The sequence below is a fragment of the Rattus norvegicus genome, chromosome 9, assembly GCF_021556685.1.
Source record: "Rattus norvegicus strain SHRSP/BbbUtx chromosome 9, alternate assembly SHRSP_T2T, whole genome shotgun sequence".
Taxonomy (NCBI): Eukaryota; Metazoa; Chordata; class Mammalia; order Rodentia; family Muridae; genus Rattus; species Rattus norvegicus.
This window is the reverse complement of record NC_141542.1, coordinates 100,289,323-100,298,161: the sequence shown is the minus strand read 5'-3', so window position 1 is coordinate 100,298,161 and position 8,839 is coordinate 100,289,323. Positions and strand designations below refer to the sequence as shown.

The window sequence follows — 8,839 nt, the reverse complement described above, 5'->3', positions numbered from 1 at the left end:
AATGTTCATTGCAATGACTTGTTGGTCTAATAAAAGTCCTCTGGCTTCTGCGACTCTATCAGTACTGGATCCTCACTGGGACTCCTCTTAGATACCTGTTGTTGCCCTGTGTCATGGAGATCCAGCAATTCTGGATCTGTAGCCTTCACATACTCCAGCAGTTCAACTATGGGATAGATGTCAGAGTGGGCCACTTCAAAGCCCTGAATCTGGGCCTGAGAGGTGTCTGAGTTGGTTAGCTAGCTAGCCTTCCCACTCACACAGTTTTAGGGCACACTCACCAACAACCAGGGCCAGCTCTACCTTACTGCCCAGGTGAGGTGCAGAGCCTGCTCTCCTGAGTGGTAAAGCGGGTGAGCATCAGGGACAGCTCTCCTGCCTGCCACAGGTTGCAAGGAGTGGAGAAGGGCATTTATCTCTCCCTCACTTATGTCCTCCTGAGTACTTTAGCTGGCTAGGGTAGATTCAACTCTGCTGCTCTCCTGCCTCCAGGGCCAGCTTTCACATGATGTCTAGGTGAGGGGTGAGGCCAGCTCTGCACAGCCCTCAGACACCAATATGTCCCTGGGTGGCAGCCCAGACCGGAGAGATATCCATCTGGTCTTTTGTGGTAACAGATACCTGCTACTTCATAGCCTCAGACTCAGAAATGGCTCCTGGTGGCCCTTGGTGGTCGCACAGGTCAGAACCTCACCCCATGGTCCCAGGTAGCACCATCAGGTACTCACATGAGGTTGTTCTTTGACTACCCTGGAGTGTCTAGTTCTCTCTTCGTTGCACCCATATCCTTTTATTTCTCTTTCTCTTTCATTTCTCTACCACTTACTTGCTCTTCTTAATGATGTATGAGGTCTCTGCATGTCGGGGTCATCTCAGGGGTGGTTTCAGGAGTGCTATGCCCCACCTATGCATTAAGGCGCCAGGCACAGATCATCTCAGGAGTGGACCATGTCCCCTCTCCAGGCCTGTGCGGCTCTGAACTGGTGGTCATCTCAGACTAGCTCCCTGTGTGGGCCCCATGGCACTAGTCTGGTGGTCTCTGGTCTGGTGGTTGTCTCAGACTCGTTCTTTGCTGCCCATCCTAGTGGCCCATTGGGAGTATAGTCTGTCTATGACTCACTCCTGCTGGGCCTGTGGTCCAAGGTTGAGTTTTTCTTAGTCTCCAGCTTGGTCCCTGTCCTGGGAGCCCACCTGATCCTGCCTGGCACCAGACTGGTAATCCTCTCAGGCTTACTTTTTAAGGAAATGCTGGGCCACCAATTATTCAGATGCTCATAGGTCAGAACATTGAGCATAGACATAGTCTCTCTGCCACTTACTGTGACATACATATGACACAGCAGTCACACTCACAATGCCCCTAGGGGCAGGACAACAGTGATTTCTAAAGAAGCTATTGTAATGAAAATAGCTTTAAAATCTCCCAACCTAATGAGACACTGACTTGTGTTAATTATGCAGCAGAAGCTTTTAAATGTTCTATCTACATCACTTTAATTATTATCTCCAACACTTCTATGAAGTAGGTCTGAACTTTCTCCTCATTTTGGTGTTAGGACATTTTGTATTTGAAGCAAACTGAAAGAGTTATGGAAATGAAAGATTGAAATCAAAGATGGCAGTCGAGTCTTCAGGGCTACATTGCTACAGTTGTAGGAGTTAGGAACAGGAGACATTCAAGGAAAGGTATTATTAGATCCAAGAAGCCGGTCTTTGCTATATTAGAAAGTATATAGGCCATTTAGACAATGGGTAAACTCTGGGGGTTGAGGAAAGTTAATCTGTCTTGAAAACTGTTGGGCACCTGATTGTGCTTTGTCTTAATTGACTATATTCGAAAGGAGAGTGTTACTTAAAATGTACTTTCCTAGATTTAAATTCAATGTATGTTCATGTGTATATTTGTAGTGGAGATTTTTTTAAAGAATGAATACACAAAATATCCGCCGTTTAGTCCCACACTTTCAGGAGCAAATTATACAGCTTTTCACTTCAGGTAGAAAAACATTAGCACAACGGCCAAATTATCCCCAGGACTTAGTCCAAGTTTCTTAGAATGTGTGGCTTACTCATTAATTTGTGCATTAAATCATTTAATATTTATTATGTATTAGGCACTCTGCTAAGGATCAGCAATAAAAGCACAAATACAATCAAAATATTTGTTACTGTTCAAATTTATCCCCTGGAAAGATATGGTTCAGTAAGATAGTAGATTTGGAAAGAGAAAATTCCTGAACAGGTTAGTGAGTGTTCTCAAAATGGTGTAAGAATGGAGGATGATGGGAGAATGGAGGGCATGTCACTTCACTGAGAAAGCGTGGGAAGATGTTCTGATGGATTCACAGGATGGCAAGTGAAGGTGCACTTGAGAAGCAGTGCAAAATGGCTGAATCTGGAGTAGAAAGTGTGTGTGGGATTTCGGAGGCAACTCCTGCAGGACTGCTGCCCCGGTTGCCCAGTCTAGAGCATTGTTTGCTATCCCATTGTGTCAGAGACTGAATGAAGTAAGTCTTCATTTTTCTTCAATATTTATACCATAAACAACACACAAGTCAAAATGCATCAACCATGCAATCTAAAAATACACAAACCCCACCCAACCAACAACCAGACAGAAGATCTCCAACAGCTTTGCCTCTTATCCATCCCCTCTGGCTGTGTGTTTATGCGTCATCTAGGCCAAGTCTTTCTCACCTTGTGTGGCTAAGGGGGAAAATGTGCTAACAGTCTTTTGGCTAAAGCTTTCTCTCTGGCACTGTGTACTTTTGATCAAATGTACCACCATAGCTGAAGATTTCAACGACTGAGTCAGGAAGTAGCCTAATAAAGCTACCATGCCAAAGGGGAGGAAGAACATAAGCAATATTAATGGCCTTCCTAATCAATGCATCTGTGGAAATTTCTAGGACACATATTTTAATGCACAGTTGTCAAAGGCACACAGTACATTTATCAAGGTGGCTCTTATTCAGAGTCATAAAACAATAAAAATATTTTGAGATTGGCATACTGCAGTGTAGAAAGCAGTACCATGAAAGAACCACAGTATCTAAATATTTGGAATTATATAAGACCCAGCTTTAAAACTCATGAGTCAAATAAGATATCACATAGATAGTTAAAATATATTGAGTGATAGATAATGGATATATAACAAAGAGATATTTAGACATGTCTAAAGGCAATGTTAACATTTTTAAGGCTTACAGTTGACAATAAAATTGTCTAAAATCAATAACATAATATCTACCTCTAGATGTCAGAGAGAAGTAAGCTCAAAAGTAGAGGGAAGAAAGAAACCCAAGAGCAATAACCAAAGAAATGGACAGAAGTCAAACTTTAAGCTTAATATTGAATATACATATACATATACACACACATATACATCAAATACATATATATGTGTGTGTGTATACATGTGCATAAGTGAAGTGTGTGTGTGTGTGTGTGTATGTGTGTGTGTGTGTGTGTGCGTGCTCATATATGCTGGTGCAGGTGCACACGCTGTAGAGCATTGTGTAGGTTAGATCACAACCCTAGGTGTTAGTCTTAGCCTTTCCACCTAGTTCTGAGACAGTCTCAGAGCCACTGCATAAACCAGGCTAGTCAGCCCAGAAGCTTCTGAAGATGGCCTCTCATCTTCCCTCAGGCATGCTGGAGTTACAGATGCACCATGGATAGAGCTGGCTTTTACATAGGTTCTGAGATGCAGACACCACATCAGGCTTGTGCCACAAGTACTTTCACTCACTGAGTTATCTCTCCATCCCTCACTTAAACGTTTAGCAGTTCCTCGTGGGTTTGCGATGGTTTCCTTTAAATACTGAAGACCATAATTTGTCTTTTAAAAAACTGTTTGGATTTGCTTATGATGATTTTTGGCTATGCATGAATTTTGTTGATTATGTAGTGAAGGTGTTTAGCCCTTCTAGACTTTGTGTTTCATTGGGAAAGCCTGCCCAGCACTGGAAATTCTGTGCTGTTATTTTAAGCTGCATCCGAGTGTTGCTGTGGAATGGCATAGTGATTGATTAGCTTCCTTGAAATGGCTACCTAATTGCCTCATTAACATTTACTGAATAATCCAGATCGTTCCTACTGATACAAATAAACTAAAATAAAATCCCATATGTCTGTAGGTCTATTTGCATAGTTATTCGTTGATCTATCTGCTCATGGGTAGTGAGATAGTGCGGTAATTAATTAAGTTTATAATAGGCCTAGTTCCAATTCACTGACCTCCTCTCTCAAGTATTGACATGTTCTGCTTGTGGGTTGCTACTGTCTTTAGATTTGTAGTCATTTTCTTTAGAAGGCCGTGAAGTTTTAGAGAAATAGAAAAAGAGTTAATAACCTAATGACACTGAGGTTTAGAAGAGATTAGATATAGTAGATGTATTTTTCATAGACTTGGTCTTTTTAGGTGGCTATTAATGCTTTAAAGTCAAAAAGCTTTCCTGGGGCTGGGAGGATGTTTTAGTGGGAAAGGAGAGCATGTGTGAGAACCTTAGTTAGGCTCCACATAATCCACAAGACCAAGGGCCTCCCCTCCCAGAGTAGGGGGATTCTAGAGGGGTAAGGCAGGAGTGAATGGGTGGATGGGAGAGCACTGCCTTAAAGGCAAAGGAAGAGGAATGGGATGGGGGTGGGGCTTGCAGAAGAGAGACTGGGAAGGGGGACAGCATTTGAAATATAAATAAATAAAGTAACCAATTAATAAAAATAAATTATAATTTTACAAACAGCAGGAACATGGCTGAAAGCCAGCACTATAGGGGATAGGGAGTAGAGGCAAGAAGACTACTGAGATTTCTTACCCAGCCAGCCAAGCTGAACAGCAGTGAGCCACAGGTTCAGCGAGTGGACTTGTCTTGAGGGAATCAGAGTCTGATAGGGTGGGATGCCAGGCATCCTCCTTCCTTTTGGTGGGTGTGTGAGCATGCACACTCATTCGTAACACGCACGCACACACACACACACACACACACACACACACACACACACACACACACACACACCACAAATTCACAAGTTTTTCCTTACTATGTGTCATAGTTAGCTTCAGCTGTCAAATTGGCACAAATCTAGAGGCACCTGGAGAGAGGAACCCTCATTTGAAGCATTGCCCAGATCAGAATGGTTTGTGGGTAAGCCTGTGAGACAAGTTTTTCTTTTTTTCTTTTCATTAATTTGAATATTTATTTATTCACTTTACATCCCAATATCTGCACCCCCTCTCCTCCCAGTTGTCCCCTCACATAACTGCTCTTGTAGAAAACATGTAAATCCTGGCCCAGGGTTTTTACCCCTGCCTTATGGTATTGAATTCCTGGATAAACACACACACACACACACACACACACACACACACACACACACACACACACACACACAGTCTTTCTATTTTCAATAAGTCCTAAACAGCACAGTAGCTGGGCAGCTGCCTACCCTCCATGCTGTTAGACTCTACTTTCGTATTGATAAGCCCGAGTTATTACTTCCTAGTTACTATCGTCCATCTGGGCTGCTCTTAACTCCAACTGGCCAGCCCTCAAGGCCGTGTTTTTATGGCTCATCTAACCCACGGCAGCTTCTCTTTCCCTCATTCCATCTTCTTCATCTTCCTCCAACCACAACTCCAGGAAATCTAAACTCCATGTATGTCTCTTCTGTCCAGCTTTTGTCTGTTAGCACGTTTTTCCACCAATCAGAAATAACTTAGGGCAGCATCACAGGGGCTACATTTAGACTCCAGATCTTGGGGGTCCACACTTAGCATTACCATAGACAGTAAAAGACAAAACTTAAATAGCTCTCTTCCCCCAACTCTTCCACAAGACTCCCTGAGCTCCATCTGATGTTTGTCTGTGGAGCTCTGCATCTCTTTCCACTGGCTGCTGGGTAGAGCCTCTCAGAAGACAGTTATGCTAGGTTCCTGTCAGTAAACATAACAGAATGTTATTAATAGTGTCTGGAATTGATTCTTGCCCTTGGGAGTGGTCTCAGTTTAGGGCAGTCTTTGGTTGGCCATCTCTCCCCCACTCTCTGCTATATCTTTGTCCCTGCACATCTCGTAGGCGGGACACATCTTGAATGAAATCAGGTTCCTTCCATTTGCCTGCAAAATTCATGAAATCTTCGTTTTTAGTAGTTGAGTCGTATTCCATTGTGTAGATGCACCACATTTTCTTATCCATCCTTCAGCTGAGGGACATCTAGGTTGGAGGAGGGAGCTGGATGGGAGAGGGAGTAGGGAGGGGGATGGGAGGTTCAGGATCAGGTGTGAAGAGAGACAGGAGTGACAGCCAACATAGGACACCCACACTCCACTCCACAGACCCCCAAAAAGTTAAACAAGTTTGATCATATTTACCACCCCAACTCTTCCCAAGTCCAACCCCCTTCCCTATCTATGGAGCCTGTTTCCTTCATTTTTAATAGCTCAAGATCATTTTGTGCTTTTAAATTCAGTGCCTCCCACTCGTGTGTGGCTCTTAAAGAAAACTTTCTGGCCCTCTCTCGTCAGCTAACCATTGTCATTTGCTCCAGGCCTGGAGGTAGAATTCTCTCCATGCTGGGGTTGTTTGGTCTGGAATTTGGCAGCTTGCTTACTTGTTCCTTTTTTTTGAGTAAATTTTGATGTTAGCAATTTAGTACGTATATGGAAGACACTGAGACATTTTTCTGATTTATTTTATTATTTGTTGAGAGTCTTGAGCTTTTTAGATAAAGGGTAGAAGCCATAAATAATGGGTGCATTTCCTTTTCCCACAGACAGTATTTTATTAAAGATTAATTAATTAATTAATTTAATGCATATAGGAACACTACAGTTGTTTTCAGATCCACTGAAAGGGGGCATCAGAGTCCATTACAGGTGGTTGTGAGCCATCGTGTGGTTTGCTGGGAATTGAACTGAAGTCCTCTGGAAGAGCAGTCTTAAGGCTCACCCCTTCTGTTGGAGTTTGAGTGAGATGTTATCTAGGGAAAAAACAAACAAACAAACCTGGGGCTGTGTTCAGTTGTTATCTTAATTTCCAGAGGGGGATCTCCTACCTTCTCAGTGAACGTGATTCTGGCCTTTAGATCAGCGAAGACTCTCTTAGCAGGGAATGGTCTTCCTGTAGCTGCTGTAAGGGATGCTTTTTCTCATGAGCAGCAGATATTGGAAATTTTATTTTTGAACCCCTCGAACCCTGAACATTATTTACGTTGCTGAATAAAGTCTGCCAGATTATTTTGCATTATTCTCTTAATGTGCTCTGAATTTTACTTGCTGACATGTTGGTGAATAATTTGGCATGGCTATTTGTAAGAGATAATATTGTGGTTCTACTGTAAGGGATGTCATTATCAGTATTTTTATTATTTTCATAAAAATAATTAAAGAAAGGCAGTTCATTTTTTTATTGTATGGGAAAGTTTTATTTTCCAAAGTAAGGTTTTTCCCTTGCATATTTTTCTCCATCTTTATTAAATTGGGTATTTCTTATTTACATTTCAATTGTTATTACCTTTCCTGGTTTCCAGGCAAACATCCCCCTAACCCATCCCCCTCCCCTTCTATATGGGTGTTCCCCTCCCCATCCTCCCCCCATTACTGCCCTCCCCCCAACAATCACGTTCACTGGGGGTTCAGTCTTGGCAGGATCAAGGATTTCCCCTTCCACAGGAGCCCTTACTAGGCTATTCATTGCTACCTATGCAGTTGGAGACCAGGGTCAGTCTTTGGGTAGTGGCTTAGTCCCTGGAAGCTCTGGTTGGTTGGTATTGTTGTTCATATGGGGTCTCAAGCCCCTTCAAGCTCAGGAAGGCAATTCTAACAACTGTGTTATAACACATGCTTTGCAATCTATTGCCATCAACTGAATTTTGTAGGTGAAATTTTATAGTCAGCTAACCATGACTACTCATTTACTCATTTTAGTCATGTGCATCGTGCGGACAGAGAGGAATAGACTAAATAAAAAGCAAGAAACCTGTGCAGTCAATGGTGTTTAGTATCTGGACCTTGCAGGACAATGTTGCAGACTCCTTCTGTTGAATAATTTAACTGGTATGAGGAGGATTGGTTAACTCAATTTGGGAGGACTCCTGTGACACTATCTTACCTCATCACCTCCTAAGGTTGACACATGGTTCTCCTTCATGACTTTATTGTTGACATAACTTCTACTAGTAGCTGTCCACTGGAGTTTAGTTTGTGACTACTGTGTTTGATGGTTTGATATGTTCTAACTCTCTTAAACACTGTATATATTTGTGATATATATATATATATATATATATATATACACTATTTACATTTTGTTTGCATCTGCTACTCCCTCATGCTTCTTCACTGACAATTTTTAAGGGATAATAAATAGGAATGGATTATAAAGTCTAATTATGTCTTGCATTTCCTCATATCTTTGTTTTTGAATATTTATGTTCTATTTGAGGGACAAATAATCCAGATCATTAGATTCATAGTATGAAACTTCATAATACATTCAATGAATACTTTCACTCCTTTGCCAAAGTGCTTTTTTGCAAATAATACAGTATTGGATGTATGTCTATGATCATGTTATTGTTGAGTAGACAGTAGTTTTCCAAGCCTTAATCTTTTTAATTTTCATAATTTTATTTTTAGAAACTAAGTCACCTTTTATTATAGTTGGTGACTCAGAGAATTATATTTCAAATTTCCATCTCTCTCAATTTAAACATGTCATTAAATTATATTCTTTTTAGTGATTCCTTTTAAATAATAGCATAGCTATTTTAATTAAGTTGCTGTCACACCAGTCCTCTTGTTACAGAAGACGAGAACATGGATGATTTCTTTCCT

General features: G+C 41.5%; 1 non-coding gene across 1 annotated transcript; it reads right to left on the bottom strand.

Annotated features, from left to right (window-relative positions):
• Positions 1-1,244: 1,244 nt before the first annotated feature.
• On the bottom strand, positions 1,245-1,371 carry LOC120094919 (small nucleolar RNA SNORA17). The gene has a single exon (XR_015630044.1). It is a non-coding gene; the product is annotated as a small nucleolar RNA SNORA17 (small nucleolar RNA).
• Positions 1,372-8,839: the final 7,468 nt, after the last annotated feature.